Source organism: Lygodium microphyllum, chromosome 6 (assembly GCF_053477565.2).
Source record: "Lygodium microphyllum isolate KBCC chromosome 6, Lygodium_microphyllum_v1.1.10, whole genome shotgun sequence".
In the NCBI taxonomy this organism is placed as follows: domain Eukaryota; kingdom Viridiplantae; phylum Streptophyta; class Polypodiopsida; order Schizaeales; family Lygodiaceae; genus Lygodium; species Lygodium microphyllum.
The window spans coordinates 6,316,368-6,333,237 of record NC_141140.1 but is presented as its reverse complement, the minus strand read 5'-3'; the positions used below and the strand labels follow the sequence as shown (position 1 = coordinate 6,333,237).

The following is a 16,870-nucleotide window of genomic DNA, read 5'->3' as shown; positions in this document are numbered from 1 at the left end:
AAAAGAAAGGCTTAAGGACCACATGAAGGCCCTTCAAGGGAAAAATTTGGGGGAAATAGTGCCTTTACAGAGTCCATATGAGGGCCCCTTCAAGGAAAATGTTGGGAGAAAGAAGGTGTTTAAAGGAATTCTATTCTTTTTGTGGGGGGGGGGGGGGGGGGGAAGGAAGCCAAGGGGGACAAAGGCTAGAGTTATGAAGGAAAAAAGGGGGTGGGGAAAAGAATTGCTTGGGAAAGGGGGCTTATGGAAGCCCCCTTAGAAGCTTCTAAGAGAAGCTTCTAAGGAGCTTCATTACGTGGCCAAAAATTCAAATGAAGGCGGCCAGATGATACAGCTGGTGATGATCTGGCGGAAGGTGGAAGCAGCGTTACATGGCCTCGACCAATCTCCTCCTTCCATCACAGTGAATCGACAGATTCCTTCCTCTCCACGTCGGGACTGTTCTCCTCACGACCAGCCTATTCCCTTCTTTCTACTGGCACAGTATTTCCTCACGCCTTCCCCTCCCTCTTAGTCCACAACGTTACCATCCTCCATCATTCTCTTTGGCATCGCTGGTCTCAGCTGCGTCGACGCGGCTACTTCGAAGCAAACCGCAAACCAAAACTAGGACTACGGCTAGCAGGATCAGATGGTGGTGGACCGTAACCTCCTTTTTTCCATCCTACCCTCCCTTCCCTCTACTAAGGTTTTATAGGCAAGGGAGAGGGACCTCCCCTCCCCCCACGTGGCCTAATGCATGGTTATACACTCCCCATGGATTCCAGCTGCTATGCTGACTCATAAGCTCCTTCCTCCCTCTCCTCTAGCACGATTGTCGGGCTGAGGGAAAGAGGGGGGAAGTTTTTTTGCCATAATTCAAATATTATCTTTTTGGCCTCCTACCAAGAGGAAGTTTCTATGTAACTAAACGGTTTATTCTTTCTTTTATCTCGTCCATGCCGATAGAGATTGTACAATCGCACCGTCTATTTAATCAATGCCGGCATTCCCTTGCATACGGGTTAGAAATATTTTCAATGGAAATATTACATTATGTCCCCCTTGAAGGAATCGAGATGTCCTCATCTCGAGACAAAACTGACTGGGCATTACAACTTGTTGGTCATCAAGTACATGGTTAGGATTAGGTACATACTTCTTCAATAGGCTAATATGAGTATTAGGTCCTGGGCACTTGAGGATCTTGTACGGCCCTCAATACCTTGGATTTAGCTTCTTGTAATCTCCTAAGGATAGGAAAATTCTTCTTAGGGCATATGCAAAAGAAGACCATGTCTCCTTCTTTGAAGACTCTATGTTGACGCTTCAAATCCGGTAGGCCTTTTGTCTATCCTTGGCAGCTTGGATGTCCTATCTTATTGACTTTATTTGGTCATCCATCTTTTCCAACATCTGCCTTGAAGCTTCACCCCTCAAGGTTGAATCTAAGAAGTTTAGGGGACTTTGACAGTCATGACCATACAATGCTTGGAAAGGGGTCATCTGAATGCTTTGTTGGTAAGAAGCATTGTAGGCAAATTTAACCAAAGGTAAGTATTGAATCCACATTTTTGGTTCATGACAACAGTATGCCCTAAGCATATCCTCGATGACTTGATTGACTCGCTCTGTTTGGCCATCCGTTTGGGGATGGTAAGCTGTGCTAAAACAGAGTTGAGTCCTAATGGCTTCAAAGATAGCCCTCTAGAAGTGTGATGTGAAGAGAGAATCACGATCACTAATGATTCTTCTCGGTAACCAATGTAGCTTGAATATCTCCTTGATAAACAATCTTGCAATGTCTGAGGCTTTATAGTTTGTCTTTACTGGAATAAGGTGTGCAACCTTAGTAAGCATGTCAACCACAACCATGATGGAGTTGTATCCTTCCTGGACTTGGGGTAGGCCTACAACAAAATCCATATTGATGAATACCCATTTCATTTGGGGAATGTCAAGCGGTTACAACTTCCCTGGCATCTTGACATATTGGGCTTTGATACGTTGACAAGACAAACATTCGGTGACATATTTGAGAATGTCACCTTTAAGCCTCTCCCAATGATAGCTCTTCCTAACTACATTGAGAGTCTTGGCATCGCCAATATGTCCTGAGAAAGGGGAATCATGAGCTTCCCACAATATCTTCTGCTTAAGTGACCGATTTGCTGGTATACACAGCCTCGTTCTATAGTAGACAAGTCCACTATTGATAGAGAATTCATGATACTTAGCCTGCAACTTTTGGTTTTGATCCTTGATAGAGATCTCCCTTAGCATAGTTTAGTATGCTGGATCATGGCATGCATCCTCTCTAGCTAACGCAAGTATTGGATTGTTCGGCATAGATACTTTTGTAGCTAGGGATCTAGCTATTGATGGATTTTGCAAGATTAAGGAATGCCTTGCGACTCAGTGCATCGGCAACTACATTCTCTTTTCCTGGTCGGTACTTGATTTCAAAGTCGTACTCTTCCAGCACTTCAATCCACCGACGTTGCCTCATGTTGAGATCGTTCTGGGTAAAGATCCACTTGAGACTCTTATGACCAGTCACTAGGGTAAACTTGTTACCCAACAGGTAGTGTCTCCAAATCTTTAGAGCATGAATGACAGCTAGCAATTCCAGATCATGCGTAGCATATTTCTTCTCATGACTCTTCAATTTCCTTGAAGAGTATGATATAGGATGACCTTCCTGTATGAGCACACATCCCAAGGCAAGTGTGCTAGCATCAGTTACTACCTCGAACTCCTTATTGATGTCTAGAAGTTTTAGGATAGGTGCTAATACCAACTTTTGCTTCAATCTGTTGAAGCTATTTTGTTCAGGAGTTGACCATGCAATGGCTGTTTGCTTCTTCAGTAAGTCCGTTAGAGGTGTTGCAATCAAAGCATAGTTTTTTATGAAGACCCTATACCATCCTGTCAATCCAAGAAAGCTACGTATTTCTTTGGCAGATGTTGGTATTGGTTATTCTAGCACATCTCTGACCTTGACTGGGTCCACTGAGATTTCTTCTACTGATATGATGAAACCAAGATATTCAATCTGACGTTTGAAGAATGTACACTTCTTCATCTTAGCATACAGCTTATGCGCCCTCATTGTCTTAAGGACAATCCGAAGTTGGGGTTCATGATCTTCTTCCTGTTTAGAATAGACTAAAGTGTCGGTGAAGAAGAGAGCACAAAGTCATCAAGATATGGCCTAAAGATATCCTGCATTAACTTGTTGAAAGTGGCAGGTGCATTCGTAAGCTCGAATGACATAACTAGGAACTCAAAGTGCCCATATCTTGTATTGAAGGCCGTCTTGGGGACATCTTCTTCCTTGATCCTTATCTGATAGTAACCCGACCTGAGATCAATCTTGGAGAACATCTTGACACCCTGAAGACGATCGAGAAGCTCATCTATTCTAGAAATAGAGTACTTGTTCTTGACCATTGATTGATTCAATCCTCAGTAATCAATACATAGTCGAAGTGTCCCATCTTTCTTTTTCTGGAATAGTATTGGGACTCCCCATGGTGAACTGCTAGGACAGATGTAGCCCTGATCTAGTAGTTGCTTGAGTTGCTCCTTCAGCTCAATTGCTTCTGGCATGGACATTCTATAAGGTCTCTTTGCAATTGGCGTAGCTCCTGGTACTAGCTTAATCTCATGATCCACTTCTCTTTGAGGCGGGAGTTCTGTCAACTCTTCAAGGAATACATCCGCGTATTCCTTTAGCCAAGAAGGTCCTTCACTAGACTCTTTCTTCTGATCTAACTTGTTGAGCTTTAATTAAGTAGATAGGTAATCCTTTTCTGACTCCTTTTATGATCCGAGATGCCTTAGCCAATTGAATTTTTGGCACTCTAGCCTCACCTTGAGTTGTGACTAAATCCCCTTTAGAGTTCCGAAGGGAAACTTGGGCCTTTCCACAATGAATGTGGGCATCATTATGTTTAAGCCAAACTATTCTGAGTAGACACTCATGGATGCCTAGGCTCATGACTCTGAATTTGAACAAAGTCGTCTTTCCTCCCAGAAAGAATTCCACATTACATTACATATTTACTTCAGCCTGTAGCCAAGTGACCAATCACTTTTCTTCTTTATCCATATACACAGTTAAGATAATCATTTTTAAGAAAAAGTCTTATTTCATTCATGTGGACATAGTCCTTTCGGAGCACAATTGTTCTTGGGGCGATGGAACAACCGTTACATTAATTTGAGGAGAATAAGATGTTATTGCATTCAGCTACAGGAACTGAGTAGTAGTACGGATTGGGATCATCGATCTTCAGGAATTGGTAAGTCATTGGAAGATCAGGGTATCCTTTCCTTTTGAACCCATTCTTCTCATGGCGCCCCAACACTTTAATCCTGTCCAGCGGGGCTTAGACGAGTCACTTCCCCATATACATATGAGTTCAATTCAACCCTCCGACCTTGAATATGTAAAGTTGAGTTTACGTGAGCTTTCAAAAAAATGAACAACTTCACGAGTTTCAGGTCTTCCAACCACTTGATCCTCTTTAGGTTGGTTTGTAGGTAAGCAAACCGGTGGGCAGCTATATAGTAGATTCCTGAGGTACCCCTCCATCTTCGTTCCATGTACAAAGGCGATGGATTATAGATATGCTCTAGGATGTTCATCATCTCAACCCTTTTTCGATAATGTGGGGAATGCATCGCAGTCATAAACATGACTCGAAATACCAAGAACCTGTTCCATGCTTCATAGTTCTGCAAGACAGCATTGGCAAAATGGAAATGTTTGGGCAGCGAAATTTGCCTTATTTTATCTTATTAAGATTTCATAAAAACAATTCCGTTGTTGGTTGGCTCTGATACCAACTCTAACGTGTCCACTTGTACCTTCAGGACACGTCTTAGCAGTCCATCGAAAAGGATGTCTAGAAAGCTCCGCCCGGCACTCCCATGGAATGTTACGTGGTTTGCGATCTAAGACTTTCCGCGTCTGCCACGTAGCGGAAGTATTTCGGCCGCTCCCACTTAGGACCGACCTGAATTAGGGTTTTTTCTATTCATCATTTCCTAACAGCAACTAGTATCGAACCCAAGCGAACTACTTTACACAAAAATGCCAGGTCCGAAGCAGATTAACACTGCACTTGGTTCAAGGAGAATGGGAAACAAGAGGGATGCGAAGCTCAACCTCTCTGCTATAAGGCATAGTCCCATTCCATTCCCCTAAAACAGCGTAAATCAGGATCAATTGTAACTCTATGTCAACACTTTTGTTGTGCGTATTCTTGACAATCTTCTGGCTGTCCATCGTGATTTGAGAAAAGTTCCTGGCCAATCGGGACCACCCATTCGTAGGACGGACCTATGGCCACATCCACTGCACTTTTCTCGGGTTGTTCTAGTTATTTAATTACCTAGCACATTTAGTTGGACATGTAACAATCAGCTTCTTTAATTAGCCCGTTAGGCACTGGTTCTTTCACGTAAGCATATCACTTGACATAGAAAAACAATGTCAAACAAGTTCCTTATTAACGGGTTATCATATTTATCTTTGAAATACAAAAAGTCCAGCCCGTAGGCTTATCCACAATCCGCCCGAAGGCTATCCAACAATCCACAGGGATCACTAATCCAAGTTTCTGCCTGTAGACTAGTATGCGGGCCTCAAGATCCAATCTCGAGCCACGTTAACCTCTTGTGTAGGGCCTGAAAGGTGAGGGATTTACGACCAGATCCCCCCCTGGCACCCAAGCATCCTCATGCTCCAAGTAGCGCTCAATGGAGAGACCTCTCGTGGCAAGTTCTGTCCACTTTCCCAGTGCGGTTAACAACCCCCTTGGTTAGGGTCACGCAGGTACTCGGGGGTAACTGAAGTTGCCTCTCCCTTCGGGCCTTCAACCTGAAGTATTAGATATCCATTTATCTTTTAATTCATTGATCAAACAAAGCCAATCAGTGCTCTTAAATCTGTAACAAGCACAAACATATCCATTGGTTGTTTTTGTTGGCAAATTGCTAAGGAGTGAATCCTTGTTTTTGAATGCATTTAGCACTCGATCCGGGATGACTTGCGACTTGGCAAGATCCCCTATATCCTGGGTTAGGGCTGTACCCTATTAACCCGACTTGGTTAATACCTTAGGTTCATATGTTATACCAATTTATTGGTTTGTCCTTTGCTCCAAGCAATTATCTTTACTCAAGAAAGATACTAACTTAGGATGATTATTCATCCTCTTGCAAGATAACTTGCGTAAGGATCTACCAACCTCATTGCGAGAATTGACCATTCACTTGTGATCCAATCACAAGATCATACGACTCGGCACTTGTTGCACAAGTGTCGCATCGAACTATGAGACTATTCTACTCATCGAATGGAGTCACAAAACAATCTGTTCCTGATTACATTAGGCTGACGTCATCAGTCCTAGAGTTCCAAGTTCCATCTTGTAAGATTCTTAGGGATGAACCCTAGATCACTTTCCAAATATGTTTCACTGTCCCTACATTTGGTGAATGTGGGCGAGTATTTTAGGGTATAGGAGTTTCAGTTTTAGCAATACGTATGATTAGGTCACGTATTAATTCCTAGTGAATTTCTTGGAATTTAACTCATTCTAAACAAGTACTCTGCGGTTTAGGTGTTTAGGTTTATGCCAATTTGTTTAACTCTTGAAGATAGTTATGTTATCATTTCATAAACACATGACTCGTTGTCTACGCGTAAATTGATTTTTCAACCCTAACTTATTGATTTAAGGTCGGTTAGGTTAATTCCAACTAACCTTCCTATAACTTGCGAATAAAATTTGTGCTAAACAAGTAACCTTTTACTTGATAATTTATGCAGTTGACAACGATAATTGCCTAGAGTTATGCATCGTAAGAATCATTTCATGCCTTGCACTTTCCTAAGGATTCCTAGCACTTCCCATGATGATTCATTGCGAGGAATATATGGCTTAATGCGATATGCCGTTTATACTTCCATGTATATCCGTTTTATGACAATGGACATTAATCTAATTTTAATTCATTGTAATGCATAAAACTATTTGCTAGAAATGCATATCAATCTTTTCTAAAGCATTTAAGACGAAAAATGCATCCTTATTTCCAAAAATTATCCTCGCACGATTATAACAATACCAAAATAAAAATTAGGAATGAAAACCTGTACTTGCGGTGAGATGTCCACGTGGATGCTAGGACATGATCCTGCTGCGGTTGTGCCTTGGCCTTTCTTAGGAGGCATTGTGAATTCAGCCTTTCCGTCGTAGATGCGGCTTTGCGAACTTCCTTCTTAAATTCCACCGTCCTTTACGAGTTTCTTTTGCTTCCCTTCATAGAAACTCTTTGAAGAGATGGGTGTGTGGAGGAGGGAGGAACTACGGAAAGGGTTTAAAATCCGGAAAGGGGGTATTGTGAAAGCCCTCCGCGAGTAAGGCTCATTTTTACACGAAAAAAAAAGGGGCCTAATGGGGAGCCTTAGGGGGGGATTTACGATACGGGAAAAAAAGAAAAGGCTATAAGGTAAAAGCTTTTGAGGGGGTGGGAAAGTGCCTAAGGGGTCCAAGGGGGAAATTGGAGGGGGGGGAAAAGAAAAAGGGGCTTAGGGAGCCCTTAGAGGGATTTTAAAGACACGGGGAGAAAAAGGCCTTTAGGTTAAAACCGTTTTATGGGGGGGAAAAGGCCCTAAGGGAGCCTTAGAGACAAATTTTAAGGGGGAGGGGGGGGGGGGGGGGGGGGAACAAAAGGTATGAAAGGGCCTTAGGAGGAGTTATTGTATAGGGGGAAAAGAAAGGCTTAAGGACCACATGAAGACCCTTCAAGGGAAAAATTTTGGGAAAATAGGGCCTTTACGGAGTCCATATGAGGGCCCCATGAAGGCAAATGTTGGAGAAAGAAGGGGTTTAAAGGAAGTCTATTCTTTTTATGTGTGGGGGCGGGGGGGGGGGGGGAAACAAGGGGGACAAAGGCTAGAGTTATGAAGGAAAAAAGGGGGTGGGGAAAAGATTTGCTTGGGAAAGGAGGCTTATGGAAGCCCCCTTAGAAGCTTCTAAGGAGCTTCATTTTGTGACCAAAAATTCGAATGAAGGCGGCCAGATGATACAGCTAGCAACGATCTGGCAGAAGGTGGGAGCAGCGTTACATGGCCTCGACTAATCTCCTCCTTCCGTCATAGTGAATGGACAGATTCCTCCCTCTCCACGTCGGACTGTTCTCCTCACGACCAGCCTATTCCCTTCCTTCTACTGGCGCAGTATTTCCTCACGCCTTCCCCCCCTCTCAGGCTGCAATGTTACCATCCTCCCTCATTCTCTTGGCATTGCTGGTCTCAGCTGCGTCAACGCGGCTACTTAGAAGCAGACCGCAAACCAGAACCAGGACTACGGCTAGCAGGATCAAACGATGGTGGACCGTAACCTCCTTTTTTCCATTCTCCCCTCCCTTCCCTCTACTAAGGTTTTATAGGCAAGAATCACGTATTCAAGAATTTGGAAATTTTCATAAAGTTTGGGAATTATTAATGTGATTACTATTTGGATACACGGTCAAATCTTATCCCCTTACTTGAAGGTGAAATTTTCCCTAGATACTATACAAGCAATCCCCCCAAGTTCCACTCTCAAATATGAGGTAAAGATTTAGCCACTTGGTCAAATCTTTACTTCTTATTCAAAACTGGAACTTGGGAGATTCCCAAATTCTCTAATATAGTATTCAAGGGAGAGGGACCTCCCCTCCCCCCACATGGCCTAACCCCCCATGGATTCTAGCTCCTATGCTGACTCATAAGCTCCTTCCTCCCTCTCCTCTAGCACGACTGTCGGCTGGGGGAAAGAGGGGGGAAATTTTTTTGCCATAATTCAAATATTATCTTTTTGGCCTCCTACCAAGAGGAAGTTTCTATGTAACTAAACAGTTTATTCTTTCTTTTGTCTCATCCATGCCGATAGAGATTGTAGAATCGCACCATCTATTTAATCAATTGCAACATTCCCTTATATATGAGCTAGAAATATTTTCAACGAAAATATTACAAAAACACAATAGAAAATGAGCCATATTGGAATTTTTTATTTTTGGAATTGTACGAATTTTTCTTTTTCTTGTGTTTTTTTTTCAGATGTCGCATCCTGGTTCATCTAGCAATGACCCGGATTTGGATCGAATGAATGATACATTGGGCTTGTTTGGTAGAGGGGCCAATGCATTTTTTGGAGGTTTTCCTAGTAGGGAAGACTTCATGGGAGAGATGACCAGACACCTTGGCCGCTCTCCCACAGTAGACGAGGTGTTTAGCATCATGTCTGGAACGCCTCTCACGTCTTTGCCTTGCACTACTTCCCAAACTCCAATTGCAGGTACTCCATGTGCAGCACCTGTACATGTATCGGCTGAAGCACAAGCATCAGCCGACGCATGTGCATCTGCAGAAGCACGTGCATCCAGCGAGGCAGAGGGTAGTCGATAGAGAGGAAGGAGGGAGAGTCGAGGGGGAGGACGAGGCTTGTGTGGGGGTTACCTAGGATGTGGCAAGCGATCACCCTCACGAGAAGATCACGTAGAGGAGCTTGTACGCCAGTACTATAGAGTTACAGCTACTGGTGGCATCTTCCATGATGATGAAAGGAAGGGATGTAATGGCATACATGAGGAGCGTCGTGCATGCGACGTATAAAGATTGTTTCGTTTACTTAAAAATTTAGAAAAGTGGCTTGTGGCAGGAGGTGTTGAGGGCAGTCCATAGGAGGTACCCAAATCTTGAGGGTCAACGATTCTCGGATGATTGGGGACGCACAAAAGTGAGGGATTTGCTTCACAACAAAAGATCCCACCTCATGACATGCACTATGGACTCACTGCGGAGACAGGAGGAGGGGCGTGGAGCCTATAGCCAACCACCTATATGCCATCGCATAGAGTGGAAGAAAGCCAAGAAGAAAGCAACAGAGAAAGTGAAGAGTCGCCAGCACGCATAGGCGCGACGCATCGAAATGGAAACCATGGGATTCGGATCGGGCGGCAAGGAGTCGTGGGAGGCAGAGTTTGTTAGTATATTTTGATTTCTAGTTTTTTAAAATTTATATTTCTTTCAATTCTTTATTTAATTTGTTCTAATACATTGTGTCTCATAATTGTTTGTATAGATCATAATTGTTTTGCGTCGAGGCAGGTTACCATCGAGGTCATAACCGCGGAACCACATGGGTTCACTTCTATGAGGAGGGTCTCATCATTGAGGACCAATACAACCGGGCTATGAGGATTCGACAGCCAGAGGAGGTATGTTTTTTTAACTTTCCTATTAAAAGTATAGCTAATTATAACTTTCTCTTCACCATGTGTACGTAAGCAACCTTGATCTTTTGTGTGTGTAGGCGAACCCCGATGTGGAGCATAGCGAGGAGGGGAATAGCGATGCTAGTAGCCATGGTGGTGCTAGCGAAGATGTTTCTTCTTCAGATTCATAAAGGAGCACCATACCTCCTCTATGGCCTTGTTTTCTTATATATCTATTATCCATCTTTGAGCCTACTGCTTGCGGCCACACTTTAGGTCGCAAGCACTTATACTCCCCATGTAAATGCTTTTTATCTATAATGAATACATGGACTTTTGTTTTCAGTTCTCATGCTTTCAGATCCATTGTCTTTTTCCCAAATGCACAATTTGATGTATGGGAGTCTATCTACGCGTCTAAATTGCAGAAAATGTGCGTTTATAAGCGCGTCTAAAATGCAGAGTACACACGCTCATACACACGCTACATAATTCAAATTTAAAAAAAGAAATTAAATATCTTTTTTAAAAAAGGGAGATTTTTTGTTTTGCGTTTGCGTCTATGGGTGCTTGTAAAAGCGCGTCTATGGGCGTGTCTATATGCCCGTCTAATTTTCCATGTAGACACGCCGGTAGACGCACAAAAGAAATTAAATAAATAACAATTTTGGTTTTTTAATGTGCTTGTATTCACACGTGTATATGCGCGTCTATTACGCGTCTATTTCTGCGTGTAAAATTCTTCATACATGCAACTATAGACACGAGTTTGTAGACGCGCAAATAGACGGGCGGGTAGACGCGCCTGTAAGATCATCTCTATATTCAAAAATCGCGTCTAAAAGTGCGTCTAAGAGGCCTTTTTGTTGTAGTGATAATCTCCATCTAATCAAACTCGCTACTATACTATTTGATGATGAGTGTGCAAAATATGTATTCTTTGTGGGCTATAATCAAATGGCCGTAGTTGAAGAGGATCAATTAAAAGTAATGTTCAATACAGTCTTTGGTACCTCTGTGTACCATGTCAAAGTCTATGTAATGCTCCAAGGTCTTGCCAAAGAATGATTGATAAGACCTTTATCAATATCTCCCCTAAAAATTTTAAGGATTTTATAGACGATTTGAGAGTGGCTATCATAACCCATGATAGGCAACTCATCCTTCTACGTAAATGTTTTGAGTGTTGTTATGAGTATTGCATAGCATTAAATCCTCAAAAGTATGTATTTAGGGTATCCTACAGATTATAGCTTTGCCATAATGTGAGTGCAATTGGCATTGCCACTAATCTTGAGAAAGTAGCAGTAATTGTGTCCATGAGCCCACCCACAAGTCCTAGGGAGGTTCAGAGCTTTGTTTCATATTTGGAATATTATCGTCACCTCATTAATGCATTGGTTAATCTCTTGGCGCACAACCATGTTTTCGAATGCATTAAACACTGTGCAATGGTTTTTGAGGATGTTAAGCTATAATTATCCAAAATTCCAATGCTAAAAGCTCAAAATATAGGTGAGGTTTTTTATATCTTTATAGCTACAAGAAGTCATGGTATCAATTGTTGCCTATACCAAATTTAGGAGGCATAGGTGTATCATCCAAGCGCTTTTGCAAGCCAAAATCTATGGGTTTCAAAGTGCTAATATAGTTATTTAGAAAAGTGTGTTTGGCGACGGTGTTCACCAGCAAGAACTTTAGACATTACATTCTTTATGAGAAAGTGGTGTTTTTCACCAAGGTAGAGGGTCTATGATTATTAATGAACAAGCTTCAACCCCTAACCAACTAGCTAAATGACTAGTCTCTTTTTAAGAGTTTGGCTACGAAATTCAAAGTAAGCCACTAAAAGTGTAAGCTATTATTGAATTTTTTAGTAGATTTTGTTGACCCTTAGAAAAGGTGGGTTGATATTAGTGACTACGAGGATCTATGCAAGATTGATACACCCTCAATCTCCTAGTGCATTAATTACTGATAATCTATCCACAAGCAACCCTACAGATTCTCCTTTTGAATCTAAGAAGAGAAAGATTAAGAAACAAGCACTTTGCTTTTCCATTATAGCAAGTGTCTTGTATAGAAGGGGAGTGTATGAGGTATATCATTGTGTGTAGTGCTTGATGAGATACCATTCATTTTAGAGAAATGCCATGATTCAGCATGTGTGGATAATTTTTCTCAATGGTTTATTCCTAAAAAAACTTTGCATGCTAGTTGTTGGTAGCCAACGATCTTCCAGGATACTTTTACATATGTTACATGTTGTGATATCTATTAGAGACACGATGCTAGGGAAAATCACAAGAGGTTGCAAGGAAAGAGGAATATAGATCTATGGACTTATGGGAAACTATATCCAAAAGATCCTTTGCATAACTTGGTGCCTCCCTTCATGGATATTATATCCTTAGTAAGCTTCATTGGAAATGGTTATAATAGCCTCTTAGGATATACTCAACATTTGGATGCCATTAGCAATGTACATAAGTTACAAAGAGATTTGTTAGACAAGGAGAATGCCTCTTTGAGGAAAACATTAGAGCAATGTAAGCATAAATTACTACAGATTAAAGAGACTATTTTAGAGCTAGAGAAATAGAGAGATCAATTGAGGCTTAATGAAAGAATATTGGGGGTTCACAAATGATGCAATAAACTTTGAAATATTAAGACATGGAAATTTGAAAGAATACATGCAATGAAGTAAGTAAGTTCTTTGTTACTTTTTTCTCCATCTCATAAAGTATTTGTAAAATAATTTATGATAACTAAACATTTATTATTATGAATAGAGAGATACTTTACAACCTAATGAAGAAACAACTTCAAGCATGGAGGCATCAATTGAACACTTTAAAATGCTTCTAAATAAGGAAGCTATCAAAGAAATCTTGAAGGATCCAATGTATTGAAATCCTGCAGGATAGGGGATTGAGATTTTCCTGAGGGGGAGTCCACTTAGCTCAAGTGATATGCAATTTTTTTTGGATGAGGTAGATATATCTAGCAGGGGATACACAACTAGTTACACATCCCTTTACAGGAAGATGAAGAAATCTAAGCTAAAAAAATCAATATTTCCAAATCTAATATCACTCAAAAGAATGTGAAAATAAGTGAATGATCAAGGATCTACATTTCATATTGAAGATGCCTATCATTTAACATTAGGGGAGACGATGATTTACAACAAATACAACAATATATTTTACAACTTGAAGGCCCTACATCCATACTTTGTTCAATTATTTGAGGTGACTCCAAATGAATTTAATGATCTCGTGAAATTTGTACTCTAGCTCGATGAGTATCAAATTGTGAGGGATAAAAAGCTAGAACGGGTCACCATCACCCTGATGAATAGGGCACTTGATGCAACAATTTCAAAGTACAATCCAAAATGGTTCAGTGTCCAGTCCAAGAACAATATATTCTCTCTGGGGTTCTTTGAGATGATCAATATATTTTAAATTGAAAGTTTACTTATACTAATACGGTCGTTGGGTCACATGCTTATAATATGTGTGTATTCTAGGTTATGTCTAAGAAATTTGAAACCTTGCATTAGATTTTCCAAATACAAATGTACCCCAAATCATTAGTGAGTAAAGGAATGTAAGAATTTTGGACATGGAAGGATTTGGAAGATTCAATGTAGAATGGTATTGAGCACATGATTTGAAAACCCTAAAGTGCATGTATAATGTCCCAAAAGAGGGGCCAATTCAAAGAGCTTCTGCCCTAATGAAAAAGGTAATCAATTGTACATGTAGTCAAAATGTATATATTTTCTCTTGATGTATGTGACAATGGATCGATTGCATCTATTCTTCATTTTTCAAAATATCATAAGCAAGAATTGTTTTTCTTGTTTTTGGTTTTAATATTGTCTTACTCATTCTCTCGCATTCATGACATGATCTACACTAGAGATTGACATCGTTACGCACATTTGACCACATATATCCTGTAGTTAAACTTTTTTGAAGAGTTATTTTGTAGGAATAATGTCCTCCACATACTCCCACATGATTATTTTCAAGAATATGATATATTTCCTCCTTCCAAGGTACTATTCTCAAAATCAAATTCACTCCCTTGGCTTAAAGAATATCATTTACTAATTAATACCTTCCAATTCTTCTCAAAAACCTATATTTTTTGTCTTTGGGAACATTCGATGGTACTCTACTAGTTAAGAGAAATTATTCTTCCAATTCAAAGGTTTCTCTTGCTCTATACAAAGGAAAATCTAGTTTAATAGCAACTACTTGACACATTGCTTCTTGGGCTGCATTATGAGCTTTCTACTTCTCTTTCTTGGGTATGTATTTCAAACTCCAAGCCTCAAATAGATTTAAATCTCTTCAAATTCTATTACACAATCCTTTTAAGTTTAGGATTCTTGATTTTTTAGACTCCGAGAATCTATTTTACTAAAAGTAGAGCATGTCCTCTAATCCTCAATCTTTGAATTCCTATCCTTTGACAAAGTAAGATAGTTCCTTGCAATGTTGCATATTCAGCTTCATTGTTACTAGTTGCCTCAAGTTCAACAATTTCTTTACTTATCAACTTATCAAGTGGAACATAAACTAAAATCTCTTTTGATGATGCTTGATGTAATTTTCGATATGATCCATTGAAGTACATCAAAAACGAGTATTCAATCTTTGGTTTCACTTCTTTATCTCCAAATTTTCTTTTTAGCAAGAATCAATTGCCCCTATAAGTCAAAAGATCTACTATTGTAGCTCAAGTTGAATCTTTAACTTGAAATTTATATTTAAATTCCTCAATCTCAACAATCCATTTTCTAGCTCTCCTCAAAAGGTTTGGGTTATTTACTAATCATGGCAATAGTGTATAGCTTGTCAAAATTGTAAAGGGTTCTAGTAGTAAAAACCTCCTCAACTTTCTACAATTACATATTATACTAATCATTTTCAAGAATGTTGGGAGCTTTCTGTGGGATTATAGCATAGGAAAGAGAGACACTATAGGGCATGGATGGGTTTGAAGAAGGTAGGCAAGATGGAGACACTTTAGCCATAGATGAGCTTTGATTATCTCATGCTCCTTGGGTTCTATCCACTAAAGTGGAGTACATGATGAAGCAAATTATCAAGTCTATCTATATGCTGAAGGGTACAATATGGTCTCTCAAACTCACATTTTTTAAAGATGACCAAATAATATGACTAAAATCCAATGATTGGCACACTATATGCCAAGTTTGGCCTAGCCTTGATAGTAACTATACAACCAATATTTCGGTGAGCTCCATGCCCGTTCAAAGTCTGGCTTGGGGGCGAACATAATAATCGGATATATGGCACGGGAGACTTCCAATTTACTTGAGGACAATAAGGGTACATACATGAAGCTCCTGGATTTGAGGACAATAAGGGTACATAATCGGATATATGGCACGGGAGACTTCCAATTTACTTGAGGACAATAAGGGTACATACATGAAGCTTCATTCAGGCAGGCGGATTTTTGAGACGTCTGTGCGGAACACAAAGCTAAGCTGGCGTTGCTGATTATTGTAATACCTATACGGAGAGCCATTAGTGCACAAGATATCAGGCGATTACGATCAGAGCTCCGAGCTGTATGTTACATCTTGAATGCCCAGCTGGAAGGTGGCCTTGATGGAGTCAAGGGTGGTGTCGTCGAGGAAGAAGGTCTTGCGGAGGACGGCATTGGGGATGTTGGGCGTGAAGAGGGAGCTGGCTACCAGTTGGAAGCCCGGCTGTTGGCTGTTGAGGGCCACGACAGCGTGGGCGGCGCCAGAGCCGACGTTGAGCTGGAAGTGCAGGAGGCCGCGTGGGAAGATCATGACGTCGCCTGGGCTGAGGACCTTGGCGAAGAGCTTGTTAGAGGTGTCCACGAAGGCGCAGTAGAGGTTGCCAGACAGCACGAAGATGATCTCGCTGGCCCTGGGGTGCGTGTGGGGCACGATCACCCCGCCCGGCGCAAAGTCCAGGCGCGCTACCGACAGCCCTAGTGTGTTCAGGCCCGGAAACTGCTCCACAAGCCCAAACGTGGCCACTGCCAGCACCGGGCTCTCGGTCACATTGGCCGCAGCCTGGGTTAGGCCGTGGAAGATGAAGTCCTCCTCCGTCGCCTTGGCTGCCTCCTTGCACGGATACCCGTTCACGTTGAGCTGCTGCGACAGGTCCGCCACGCAGTAGTCCTGAAGTGGATCCGGATCGGAGGCCTGCACTACCACGCTCATATAGTTATTGTTGCAGGGGCACAGTAGTATTACAGCTATCAAGACCAGGTGGCTGCTGCTGCAGATCAGTCTCGACTTCATCCCTGCATTTCTCCGGCTGCTCATTATCGTCATCATCCACATCAAGTAGTGCTGTGGATACAATTATAATATTGTCTACCAAATACTACTGGATCCCGTGGAAGGTGCAAAGGACTAGCTAAGGAATGAGGGATTGGGTGATTGATACAAATCACACGACGCTGATTGCATACCCATCAGAGACCCGCCTACATATATATATAACTTTCCTCGCACGGGCGAGTACTCCCCGCCTACAAGCTTTCTCATCCTCTTGTCTTTACCGCTCACTGTTACCTTGCC

The 16,870-nt window shown here is 41.5% G+C and overlaps 1 pseudogene; it reads right to left on the bottom strand.

Moving 5' to 3' along the window:
• Nucleotides 1-15,681: 15,681 nt before the first annotated feature.
• On the bottom strand, nt 15,682-16,619 carry LOC148034274 (germin-like protein 1-1 pseudogene; annotated as a pseudogene).
• Between the last annotated feature and the right edge of the window lie 251 nt (nt 16,620-16,870).